The 13,255-nt window shown below is 52.1% G+C and overlaps 1 protein-coding gene across 3 annotated transcripts in view; it reads left to right on the top strand.

Moving 5' to 3' along the window:
• The first annotated feature begins 8,181 nt into the window (after positions 1–8,181).
• LOC134339112 (semaphorin-3F-like) overlaps positions 8,182–13,255 on the top strand; it is a 123,526-nt gene continuing 118,452 nt past the window's right edge. For 2 of the 3 annotated variants that reach the window (XM_063035433.1, XM_063035435.1), the window contains exon 1: positions 8,182–8,405. The gene's annotated coding sequence lies outside the window, so the exon portion shown is untranslated. Of the gene's footprint in view, positions 8,406–12,918; positions 13,021–13,255 lie in introns of those variants that run through there. The other variant, XM_063035434.1, reaches the window with a different exon arrangement.

The raw sequence follows: 13,255 nt of genomic DNA on the forward strand, positions 1-13,255 counted from the left end.
CCTCCCTGTCCCCGCGAATCCCTCCCTCCCACACCCTCCTCCACTCCGTGACCCTTCCCTCCCCTACACCCCTCCCTGTCCCCGTGACTCCCTCCCTCCCACACCCTCCTCCACTCCGTGACCCCTCCCTCCCCTACACCCCTCCCTGTCCCCGTGACTCCCTCCCTCCCACACCCTCCTCCACTCCGTGACCCCTCCCTCCCCTACACCCCTCCCTGTCCCCGTGACTCCCTCCCTCCCACACCCTCCTCCACTCCGTGACCCCTCCCTCCCCTACACCTCTCCCTGTCCCCGTGACTCCCTCTCTCCCCTACACCCCTCCCTGTCTCCGTGACTCCCTCCCTCCCACACCCTCTTCCAGTCCGTGACCCCTCCCTCCCCTACACCCCTCCCTGTCTCCGTGACTCCCTCCCTCCCACACCCCCCTCTACTCTGTGACCCCCCTCCCCATCTCTGACACCCTGCAGGGCCAGATGATTGATCAAGCCTCGCTGGCAGGAGGAATCACTGAGTCTTGAACGATTGACCGATTCCCCCTGGCCGACCCCCTCTGCCCCGGCTCACGCTCACTATACTCGGTCGGGAGTGTGGGGCCAGCAGCCCCGGGAAATATCTCTCTCGAGTCACATTAGTCGCCTTAAATGCGCCATTCGGCAGGCACCCTGTGTCCGGTATCACGGGCATCTCAGTACAATCATTCCCTGTGAAGAGGCACGAAATGGACGGGCCGAAGGGACAGCCCCTTTGGCCCCACTTGCGTGTGCTGGCCAAGTTGCCCACCTGAGCTGAATCTCATTTGGCCCACCCAGCTTCCTATCCATGTACCACCCCAAGTGTCAATGTAGTTGCCAGGACCGCTTGCTCTGGCAGCTCGTTCCAGGTACAGAGAGCTCCCCCCGCCCCCGGGTGCAAAAGCTGCCCCTTGGGTTCTTTCTAACTTTACCCTTTACCCTCCCCCCTTAAATCTGAGCCCTCTAATTTTAGACACCCCTCTCAGGAGGAAAAAGACTGATCTGTGCCCCTCGTGATCTGGTAAACCTCTCCAAGGTCACCCCCCAACCCCCAGCTGGGGGGGGGGGTGTCCCGGCCTCTCCTTACACCCCGGTCGCAATGGGATGAGTGGTGGGTGTGACTATTTAAGAGAAGTTTGGATAGGTATGTAGATGGGGGGGGGATTTGCAGGGATATGCTCTGGGTACAGACTGATGGGGCTAAGAAGAAGCATGGACTAGATGGGCTGAAGGGCCTGTTTCTCTGCTGTAAAGCTCTGTGACTCCACACTCAGTGGCCACTTTACTAGGTCCAGAAGTAAGACCCGGTGAGGACTTCTGCTGCTGCTGCCCACCCGCTTCAAAGTTCGATGTGTTGTGTGTTCAGAGATGCTCTTCCACATATGACTATTGTAACATGTGGTTGTCTGAGTTACTATCACTTTTCTGTCACCTTGAGCCAGTCCGACCATTCCCCCCGACTTCTCTCATTAACGAGGCGTTTTCACCCACTGAACTGCCGCTCACCAGATGTGTTTTGTTCTTCACACCATTTTCTGTAACCTCTAGAGACTGTTGTGCGTGCAAATCCCAGGAGATCAGCAGTTTCTGAGATACTCAGGCCACCCCATCTGACACCAACAATATTTCCCTGGTCAAAGTCACTTAGATCACATTTCTTCACCCATTCTGTACAACAACTGAACCTCTTGTTCCGCTGAAGGGTCTCGGCCCGAGACGTCGACTGTTTACTCTTTTCCGTAGATGCTGCCTGACCTGCTGAGTTCTTCCAGCATTTTGTGTCTGTTGCAAAATGTCTGCAAACTTTCATGCATTGGGCTGCTGCCAAGTGATTGGCTGATTAGATCCTTGCATGGGCGAGCAAATTGTGACTGGGTGGTCACCCTGACAGTCCGGAATTAGAATCCGGGGTCTGGGCTGCAGGTCAAGCTACTGAAAACCGGGAGTCATGGATACAGTAGGGACAGTGTTCCCTGCTCCTTTGATTCTGAAGGGAACAATGCATATTTAAACAAGGAATAAGAAGGCAGCATTCAAAACAAACTGTCTCTGGGAACTCAGTGGGTCAATGTCAAGATTATTGTCACATGTCAGCACAGGTCCAATGAGAAACCTGATTGGAGCAGCATCACACACAAAAAACACATCAGCAAGGTCAAAGTTCAAGTGGATTTATTATCGAGGCACACAATTCCTATACAACCCTGAAATTCATCTTCTTGTGGGCATTCACGGCAGAACAAACACAATATAGTCAATGAAAAATCTATACACAAACAAGCAATGTGCAGAAGACAAACTATGCAAATAATAAAATAATACATAAATAGACATACTGAGTGTAGAGTCCTTAAAAGTGAGTCCATAGATGTGAAATCAGTTCACTGTTGAGATGACTGAACTTATTCCCACTGGTCCAAGTTTTTTGGCATGACATCAAAAACTTTGACAACCATCTATAGATGTGTGGTGGAGAGTATATTGACTGGCTGCATCACAGCCTGGCATGGAAATACCAATGTCCCTAAATGGAAAATCCTACAAAAGTCATGGATACAGTTCAGTCCATCACGGGTAAAGCCCTCCCCACCATTGAGAGCATCTACACAGGGGAAAGCAGCATCCGTCATCAGGGATCCCCACCACCCAGGCCGTCCTCTCTTCTCACTGCTGCCATCAGGAAGAAGGTACAGGGGCATCAGGACTCACACAACACCAGGTTCAGGAATAGTTATTACCCCTCAACCATCGGGGTCTTGAACGAGTGGAGAGAACTTCACTTGCCCCATCATTGAAATGTTCCCTCAACCTATGGACTCACCTTCAAGGACTCTTCATCTCACATTCTCAATATTTATTGCTTATTTATTATTATTTCTTCTTCTTCTTGCACTCGCAGCATCTGTTGTCTTCTGCACGGTGGTCAAACTACCCTAGCTGGGTGGTCTTTCATTAGTTTCGCTCTAATTATTATTCTATAGATTTATTGAGAAAGCCCACAAGGAAATGAATCCCAGGGTTGTTTATGGATCTTTGACGATGGATGTTGCCATCCTGAGGCAGCATCTCCTGTCGGTACGGCCGATGGTGGGGAGGGACGTGCCCGATGTGTACTGGACTGGGTCCACTGCTCTCTGCGTTCTACATCTGACATTCCTGCGCACTCGAATCAAAGTTCAAAGTAAACTTATTATCAAAGTACATATACAACCCTGAGATTCACTTCTGTGGGCATACTCGATAAATCCAGAGAGTAATACTGTAACCATAACAGAGTCAATGAAAGACCGCGCCAACTTGGCCGTTCGACCAGCGTGCAAAAGACAACAGACTGTGCAAATACAAAAAGGAAGGAATAATACTATTAATAAATATGAGCTGAAGAGTCCTTGAAAGTGAGTCTAGGTTGTGGGAACATTTCAGCGATGGGGCAAGTGAAGTTGTCCCCTCTGTTCAAGAGCCTGATGGTTGAGGGGTAATAACTATTCTTGAAGCTGGAGGTGTGCGTCCTGAGGCCCCTGTACCTTCTTGCTGATGGCAGCAGTGAGACGAGAGGACGTTCTGGGTGGTGGGGGTCCCTGATGATGGATGCTGCTGATAATTTTTCTTCACTGGTGTAGGCTCTTCAACCCACACTGCCCAGCAATCCCCCAATTTAAAGTAAAGTGAAGGCATCTGTTAGTCTTGCGAGACCATGGATCTGCGCCTGGAAAGTCTTCACTCTCCAGGGCGCAGGCCTGGGCAAGGTTGTATGGAAGACCGGCAGTTGCCCATGCTGCAAGTCTCCCCTCTCCACGACACCAATGTTGTCCAAGGGAAGGGCATTAGGACCCATACAGCTTGGCACCAGTCTCGTCACAGAGCAATGTGTGATTAAGTGCCTTGCTCAAGGAAACAACACGTTCCCTTGGCTGGGGCTCGAACTCACGACCTGCAGGTCGCTAGTCCAATGCCTTAACCAGTTGGCCACGTGCCCACAATCCCCCGATTTAATCCTAGAGTAATCACGGGACAGCTTACATTGACCGATTAACTTACCTACTGATACGTCTGTGGACGGTGGGAGGAAACCGTAACACCCAGAGGAAACGCACACACGTTCATGGGGCGAACATGCGAACTCCTTACAAGCAGCGGTGGGAATTGAACCCTGGTCACCGGTACTGTACGGCGCCACCGTGTCACCCTAATGGTGGATTACCGTTCCCAGATCGTGATGTACCTGGCAAGGCAAAGGGACGTCCCGCTCTCTGGGGTTGGCCCTGATGCCGGGTCATCCAAGTACACCCTTCCCTCCTCGGAGCGATCCCTCTCAAGTTTGTTGTGGCGAGCGAGCAGCAGGTGCTGTGGCAGCGTCACAGGCAAACGGGTACAGACACGTGGCATTACTGCCAACAGCTTGGTGGATCTATCCTGGGCCCAACATATCCATGCAGTCACAACGAAGGCATGCTGGCAGCTATTTTTCATTAGGAGTTTGGGGACGTTCGGTTTGTCAACCAAGGACTGCAGTAGATTTCTACTGATGTACGGCGGAGAGCAGTCTGACCGGTTGCATCACCTTCTGGAACGGAGGCTCCATTACGGGATCGGGAGAGGCAGCCGAGGGTTGTAACTCAGCCAGCTCCATCACGGGCACTTGCCTCCCATCCGGCAAGGACATCTCCGAAAGGCAATGCCTCGAAAACAGGAGTTCCCACCCTGCGCGGCATAAAGAGAAGTCTCTGGGAACCCCTGCTCTAAAAAAGTGGCATCCATTGCTAAGGACCCTCACCACCCAGGACGTGCCCTCTTCTCATTGCCACCATCAGGGAGGAGGTACAGGAGCCCGAAGGCACATAGTCAGAGATTCAGGAACAGTTTCTTATCCCTGCCATCCGATTTCTGGATGGACATTGAGCCCAAGAACACTATTCATTCTTTTTGCACAACTTTTTAATTTTTCTTTTATGTACAGTAAATCTTTTTTTTGTAATTTACAGGTTTTTATGTAATTGCTCTGTACTGATGCCACAAAACAACAAACTTCATGATAATAAGCGAGATTTTGATTCTAATTCTTACCATCAGGGAGGGGGTACAGGAGTCTGAACACACTCAGAAACAGCTTCTTCCCCGCTGAAATCTGATTTCTAAATGGCCCATGAACACGACCCCACTAATTTGCTCTTTTTGCACACCTTACGTGATTTTTTTTGTAATTTATTTTTTATTGAAGTTCATCATCAAACAAAACTTTCCATAAGATATATTTCAGATACTGTACATATATATCATATAGTCATATTTGTCACAAATCACACCTTACATGATTTTATTTCTTATTGTAATCTATAGTTTTTAAATCAAAACTCAAAGTAAATTTTATTATCAAAGTACATACACGTCACCCCGAGATTCATTTTCTTGTGGGCATACTCAATAAACCTATAGAATCAATGAAAGACTGCCCAACCAGGACTCTCGACTAGAGTGTAGAAAACAGCAAACTGTGGAAATGCAAAAAGAAGAAACAATAACATAAATAAATAAGCAAAAAATACTGAGAACATGAGATGCAGAGTTCAGTTCATTGGCTGTAGGAACATTTCAATGGCGGGGCAAGTGAAGTTGAGTAAAGTTATTCCACCTGCTCAAGAGCCTGATGGTTGAGGATAATAACTATTCCTGAACCCGGTGCTGTGAGCCCTGAGGCTTCTGTACCTTCTTCCTGATGGCAGCAGCGAGAAGCGAGGATGTCCTGGCTGGTGGGGGTCCCTGATGATGGATGTTGCTTTCGTGTGACAGTGTTTTGTGTAGATGTTCTCAACATAAGGACATAAGAAGTAGGAGCAGGAGTAGGCCATTCAATAAGATCATGGCTGATCTGGCCATGGACTCATCTCCACTTACCTGCATTTTCCCCATAACCCCTAATTCCCCTACTATGCAAAAAAATTATCCAACCTTATCTTAATTATATTTACTGCTTCATTGGGCAGAGAATCCACAGATCCACATCTCTCTGGGAAAAGCAGTTCCTCCTCATCTCCACCCTAAATCTACTCCTCTGAATCTTGAGACTATGTCCCCTAGTTCTAGTCTCACCTACCAGTGGAAGCAACTTTCCTGTCTCTATCTTATCTACCCCTTTCATAATTTTATATGTTTCTATAAGAAATGGTGGTGAGGGGTTTACCAGACATATCTACTACTTTTTGTAGGATTGTCTGTTCAAGGGCATTGATGTTTCCATGCCAGGCTGTGATGCAGCCAGTCAAATACTTTCCACCACACACCTATAAAAGTCCGTCAAAGTTTTAGCCGTCATGCTGAATCTTCACTAATTCTTAAGGGAGTAGATGTAGTGCTCTGTACTGCTGCCGGAGAACAACAAATTTCACAACATCTCAGTGGTAATCCCCCAGACTCTGATTGTACCTGACGGAACAAAAGACTTCACTTGTGCAAAAGGTGACGTTTTGAAGCGAGTGTGTGGTCCTGCAAGAGAAGTTCCGTATCGAGTCTGCAGAACTGAGGCAAAACAGCAGCGGGGTTGGGAACTGTGAATGGATCTCAGCCCACGCTGGTCAAGATGGCGCCAGTGAATGCTTCCTCAGGTGATGTCTTCCAGATAGTCCACAGAACTGTTTGTTTCACTTTTTCCACATCTTCCTTTTGTCTTCGATGTGTTGCTGGAACTGTTGGAGCCTGCAACTTGCAGCTCGGAGATCAATTGAGTGATCTAGCACTTTGCTGTCTCTGAGAAAATTCCAGAAGGTGAAGATACTTTGAGCCTGCGGTCAACTCCATTTCACACCCATCAAAGTCTCAAAGAAGGCTGAAACATCGAGGCGAGTGAGTGTTCAGTACTGACTACCTGCCTCTTGCTCGCTGCTGTGACGGATCTCTCGTTACCACCAGATAAGGTGTCCGCGTGTGACGGATCTCGGAGGGTCTCTCTCCCTCGAAGCTGAGTTCTGCGATTTATGGTCTGGACTGTGGACTGTAGTTCAGATTGGTCTCCATGTTTTTATTTGCATTCTGTGTTCTCGCTTGTTCTTTCTTGGTCCCGTTTGGCTCGATCTATTAGGTTTTTTTGTACGAGAGAGGGGGATTGGGGGTTTGGAGTTTGATGCTGTTGTTGCCCTTAGGTGTGATTTGTTAGTTCACTTTCACATGGGGTGGCGGGGGGGGGGGCGGGGAATTGACCACCATGTTGTCACTTGCGAGATTTGTTTTTTTTTTGTGTGGAGGAGGGGGTTGATGTTTCTGTTTGAATGACTTTCACAGTTTTCTTCGTCTCATGGCTATCTGGAGAAGGTGAATCTCAGAGTTGTATACTGTATATATACTTTGGTAATAAATGAATCTTTGCTGTCCTGAGGAAATGGAGGGTGGATCAGACACTCCTCCCCGCCCCCCCCCCAGGGGTTTGGTCATTCTATGAGGCTAGTTCAGAAATTGCAGTTCTGGCCACCTGCCGACAGGAAAGATGTCAGTAAGATTGAAAGTGATTTCAGTATTTAACAGAATAGGAGGGGCATGGAGGGATGTGGTTCTGGTGGGGGGGGGTCGATGGGACTGGGCGGGGTAACGGCTCAGCACGGACTAGATGGGCCGAAGTGCCTCCTTCTGTAGCGCTCTATGATCTGTGAGGTGGCATCTGGGGAGTGATGGGAGGAGGTTGAAAGAATTGGGTTATTATTGTCACATGTACCAAAGTATAAGGTCCTAGGCCAAGGGGGGAGGGAAGGGGGCTGAGAGAGTGGAAGGGGAGGTAAGGGGAAGGGAGGAGGTAGGGAAGGAGAGCGATCGAAGTTCTTTGTCTCCGTTCTCTGTGTGAAAGAGCGAGGGAGCAGAGGCGTGGGGGTCTTTAACTTAACTCCATCCTCCTCTCCTGCTCTCTCTTTATCCGCACCCCCTTAAAACCCCCAGCTCTTCCCCAGTCCCTGGAAGCCGGCCTGAACCTCGGGGAGGGTCCTTCCTCAGCCTGCGGCAGTGCAGGGGTTAAAGTTCCCACGCAAAGTTCGAAGTTCCCGGACCCGAAGGAGTTAATCTGCCCCTTTCTCACACGCACTGATTTGCCCCTCCTGCCATCTCTGCCCCCTGAAAGAGCGGGGTCCCGGAGGGACAGACACCTGTTACGCCCCTCTTTTTTGGGCTGCCGTACAAACTCCTCCCTCTCCTCTCCTCCCCTTTCTTGCACAGGGACGGTCAGAGAGAGAGAGAGAGAGAGATTGTTGAACGCATTAAATACATATTTGTGTGTGGCAAAATCTTTTTTCGCTTTCGCTTGAACACCGCCACCCGAGAGGGAAGCCAGCACAGGCCGGCATGGACTGTCCGGAGCCTCAGTGACGGGACACCGGGACACTCCCACAACTTGGACCGGGAGCGGGACACCGAGCGAAGGTACGGGGGGGGGGGGGGGGGCCCCCAACTCCCGCCGACAGCCGGCTGTAGCTTAAAGTCTGCACTCTGCTCTTCCAGTGCACTTCGGATACCGTGACTATCCTGCTCTCTCTGTTTTCACTGTGTTCTCTCTCTCGTTCTCTCTGTACTCTAAATAGAAATAATTTTGTTATGTATCTGTTCTGTATCTCTTTTGTCTCTTGCCTCTCTCTTTCTCCTTGTTTTTTTCTCTCCCTATTCTCTCTCTCCCTGTTTCTCTTTCTGTCTATCCTCTCACTCTCTCTGACCTCCTCTCTCTCTGTCTCTCTCCCTCTCTGTATGTGTGTGTTTCTCTCTCTGTCTCTCTCTGTCTCTTTCCCTCTCTCTTTTTTCTCTCTCTCTCTCCCCCACCCTTCTCCCGCCCGCAGTGCCCCAGGTAAAGCCTCTCGCCTCCGTCCGTGCGCCGTCCCACCTGCCCAGAGCCCATCGGCCAGGTGGGCGTGGAGCAGCCGCTGGCTTACGTTCCTGGTGCGGGAGCAAAGGCCGCCTCGGGCGCTGGGAGGCTCAGACCTGGTCCGGGACTCTCCGCGGTATCAACTCAACTGAACGGAGGAGGGATTTATTGAGGTGGGGCGGAATTCAGCCGCGAACAGCTTCCCCACCACATCTCCTCACAGACCCGAAAACAGGGATCTCTCCCCTCTCCACAGCTCTCTCTCCTCTACCCCTGCTTTGCCCCCTCTCTCAACTCCCCCTCTCAAACCCGCTCTCTCCTCTCCATCCTTCCCCTCTGCCCCCTCTCCACTCCACCTTCTGCCTCCTCTCAACCCTTCCACTTTCTCCCCTGTCCCCCTTCTCACTCCCTTCTCCTCCCCCTCACTCCTCTCACTCCCTTCCCTTCCCCCTCCTCTCACTCCCTTCCCTTCCCCCTCACTCCTCTCACTCCCTTTCCTTCCCCCTCCTCTCACTCCCTTCCCCTTCCCCTCACTCCTCTCACTCCCTTTCCCTCCCCCTCCTCTCACTCCCTTCCCCTTCCCACCTCCCACTCCTTCCCCTCCCCCACTTCTCACTCCTCCCCCTCCCCATCTCTCCCTTCCCCTTCCCACCTCTCACTCCTCCCTTTCCCACCCCTCACTCCCTTTCCCCCCCACCCCTCACTCCCTTCCCCTTCCCACCTCTCACTCCTCCCTTCCCCCACCCTCACTCCCTTCCCCTCCCCCAACCTCTCACTCCCTTCCCCTTCCCACCTCTCACTCCCTTCTCCTTCCCACCTCTCACTCCTCCCCTCCCCAAGCTCTCACTCCCTTCCCTTCCCCCTCACTCCTCTCACTCCCTTTCCTTCCCCCTCCTCTCACTCCCTTCCCCTTCCCCTCACTCCTCTCACTCCCTTCCCCTCCCCCTTCTCTCACTCCCTTCCCCTCCCCCAACCTCTCACTCCTCCCTTCCCCCACCCTCACTCCCTTCCCCTCCCCCAACCTCTCACTCCCTTCCCCTTCCCACCCCTCACTCCCTTCCACTCCTCCCACCTCTCACTCCCTTCTCCTTCCCACCTCTCACTCCTCCCCTCCCCAAGCTCTCACTCCCTTCCCTTCCCCCTCACTCCTCTCACTCCCTTTCCTTCCCCCTCCTCTCACTCCCTTCCCCTTCCCCTCACTCCTCTCACGCCCTGCCCCTCCCCCTCCTCTCACTCCCTTCCCCTTCCCACCTCCCACTCCTTCCCCTCCCCCACTTCTCACTCCTCCCCCTCCCCATCTCTCCCTTCCCCTTCCCACCTCTCACTCCCTTTCCCCCCACCCCTCACTCCCTTCCCCTTCCCACCTCTCACTCCTCTCCTCCCCAAGCTCTCACTCCCTTCCCCTTCTCCACCCTCACTCCCTTCCCCTCCCCCTCCCCTCACTCCCTTCCCCCTCCCCCTCCCCACCCCTCACTCCCTCCCCTCCACACTCTATCTCCACTGTTCCCACTCTCTCCCTCCACGCTCTCTCACTCTCCCCAACACACTTTCTCTCTCTGCCCTCTCTATCTCTCTCTCTCCCTCATTCCTCTCTTTCTCTAACCCCTCCGCCCTCCTCCCCCTGTGAGGGTTGAGGTGAAGCAGGGGTAGGCAGACGGTTGCCTACCGCTACCGGCTGATACAGGTCTTCCTTTACTGGATGGTGGGTGGCCATCCTGAACACTTAACCCTGGAGCTGCTGCTGAGCTGCCTTTGAGAAACCATGATCAAATAGTCAGCATCTGCAAGCAGCTAGGAAGGGCTCTGTGACCGGGCCAGTGAGATCCCCTCCCCACCCTGCATTGTTCATGGAAGAATCTCTACTACCTGATGTTTCCGAACTAGAAAGGGTGTGCTACACACTGTCCGCAGGAACACCTGCAAACTGATGTGAGAGCAAGGCGGTTGCAATACAACTTTATAAACTGTCGTTCAGGAAGGCGAGGGGTCCTGACAGTGGAAGGGCTGATGCAGAGAAAACAGGAATCTGAGGTGCGGAGGGACTTGGGAGTCCTTGTGTAGGATTCCCTAAAGTTTAACTTGCAGGTCGAGTCCGTGGTGAGGAAGGCAAATGAAATGTTAGCGTTCATTTCAAGAGGACTAGAATATAAAAGCAAGGATGTAATGTTGAGGCTTTATAAAGCACTGGTAAGGCCTCACTTGGGAGAATTGTGAACAGTTTTGGGCCCTTTATCTAACACTGGAGAGGGTTCGGAGAATGATCCCAGGCATGAAAGGGTTAATGTGTGAGGAGCAGTTGATGGGCTCTGGGTCTCTACTCACTGGGGTTTATAGGAATCGGGTGGTGGGGGGTTGCATTGAAACCTATCGAATATTGAAAGGCCAAGACAGGGTGGATAGAGAGAGGATGTTTCCAATAATGGGGGAAGTTGAGGACCAGAGGGCACAGCCTCCGAATACAAGGACATCCCTTTAAAACAGAGATGAGGAGAAATTTCTTTAGCCAGAGGGTGGCAAATCTGTGGAATTCACTGCCACAGACAGGTATGGAGGCCAAGTCACTGGGTACACTGAAGGTGCAGGTTGATAGGTTCTTCATTAGTAAGGACATCAAAAGTTACAGGGAGAATGTAGCAGAATGGGGTTCAGAGGGAAAATAAATCACTGATGATTGAATGCTGGAGAGGTCTCAATGGGCCAACTGGCCTAATCCTGCTTCTACATCTTATCATCTTCTGGTCTATGGTGCTGGTTCTTTTCCCCCTGGAGGCTGAGGAGGGACCTGATGGAGGTGGACAGAGATAGGGTGGGTCAGACACAGAGTGAAACTCCCTCCACACTGTCCCATCACACACTCCCGGGGTCAGACACAGAGTGAAACTCCCTCCTCACTGTCCCATCACACACTCCCGGGGTCAGACACAGAGTGAAACTCCCTCCACACTGTCCCATCACACACTCCCGGGGTCAGACACAGAGTGAAACTCCCTCCTCACTGTCCCATCACACACTCCCGGGGTCAGACACAGAGTGAAACTCCCTCCTCATTGTCCCATCACACACTCCCGGGGTCAGACACAGAGTGAAACTCCCTCCACACCATCCCATCACACACTCCCGGGGTCAGACACAGAGTGAAGCTCCCTCCACACCGTCCCATCACACACTCCCGGGGTCAGACACAGAGTGAAACTCCCTCCACACTGTCCCATCACACACTCCCGCGGTCAGACACAGAGTGAAACTCCCTCCGCACCGTCCCATCACACACTCCCGGGGTCAGACACAGAGTGAAACTCCCTCCACACCGTCCCATCACACACTCCCGGGGTCAGACACAGAGTGAAGCTCCCTCCACACCGTCCCATCACATACTCCCGGGGTCAGACACAGAGTGAATTTCTATCCACACTGTCCCATCACACACTCCCGGGGTCAGACACAGAGTGAATTTCTATCCACACCATCCCATCACACACTCCCGGGGTCAGACACAGAGTGAAACTCCCTCCACACCGTCCCATCGCACACCCCCGGGGTCAGACAGAGAGTGAAACTCCCTCCACACCGTCCCATCACACACTCCCGGGATCAGACACAGGGTGAAGCTCCCTCCACACCGTCCCATCACACACTCCTGCGGTCAGACACAGAGTGAATTTCTATCCACACTGTCCCATCACACACCCTTGGGGTGAGACAGAGTGAAACTCCCTCCATACTGTCCCATCAAACACTCCCGGGGTCAGACACAGAGTGAAGCTCCATCCACACCGTCCCATCACACACTCCCGGGGTCAGACGCAGAGTGAAACTCCCTCCACACCGTCCCATCACACACTCCCAGGGTCAGATACAGAGTGAAGCTCCCTCCACACCGTCCCATCACACACTCCCAGGGTCAGATACAGAGTGAAGCTCCATCCACACTGTCCTAACACACTGAAGCTGTGGAGAATCTGGAACAGGGTGTCTGTTTAGTTCAGAATCTGTCCTGTGGGAGGATGCACAGGAACACACCACTGTGTGCTGGTGACTCACTGGATTGGTGGTAGTGTCAGTCGGAAGCTATGACTCTAGGATTACAGAAGGGCATCCACACTCATTCCCACAGTCCGTGCACAGCTCCTCTCAGTCCAGCCACTCTCTGCGCACGAAGTGGTAGCAGCCATTGCATTTCAGGTATTGTGTGTAGCTGTAGTCGGCTGTCATGTCTGGAGTGTTCTCTCTCTGCTCTCCCCACATCTACCTCCACTCACTGACCCTGCTTGTGTCTTCCCTTCCGTCTCTCTTTCCCCCTTCTCTACCCCCTTGTCTACCCTCTCTCTCTCCCCTAACTCCCTCTCTCTACCCCCCTTGTCTCTCACCCCCCTCTCTCTCTCCCTCTCTCTCTCCCCTCCCTCTACTCCCCCTCTCT

The sequence above is a fragment of the Mobula hypostoma genome, chromosome 28, assembly GCF_963921235.1.
Source record: "Mobula hypostoma chromosome 28, sMobHyp1.1, whole genome shotgun sequence".
In the NCBI taxonomy this organism is placed as follows: Eukaryota; Metazoa; Chordata; class Chondrichthyes; order Myliobatiformes; family Myliobatidae; genus Mobula; species Mobula hypostoma.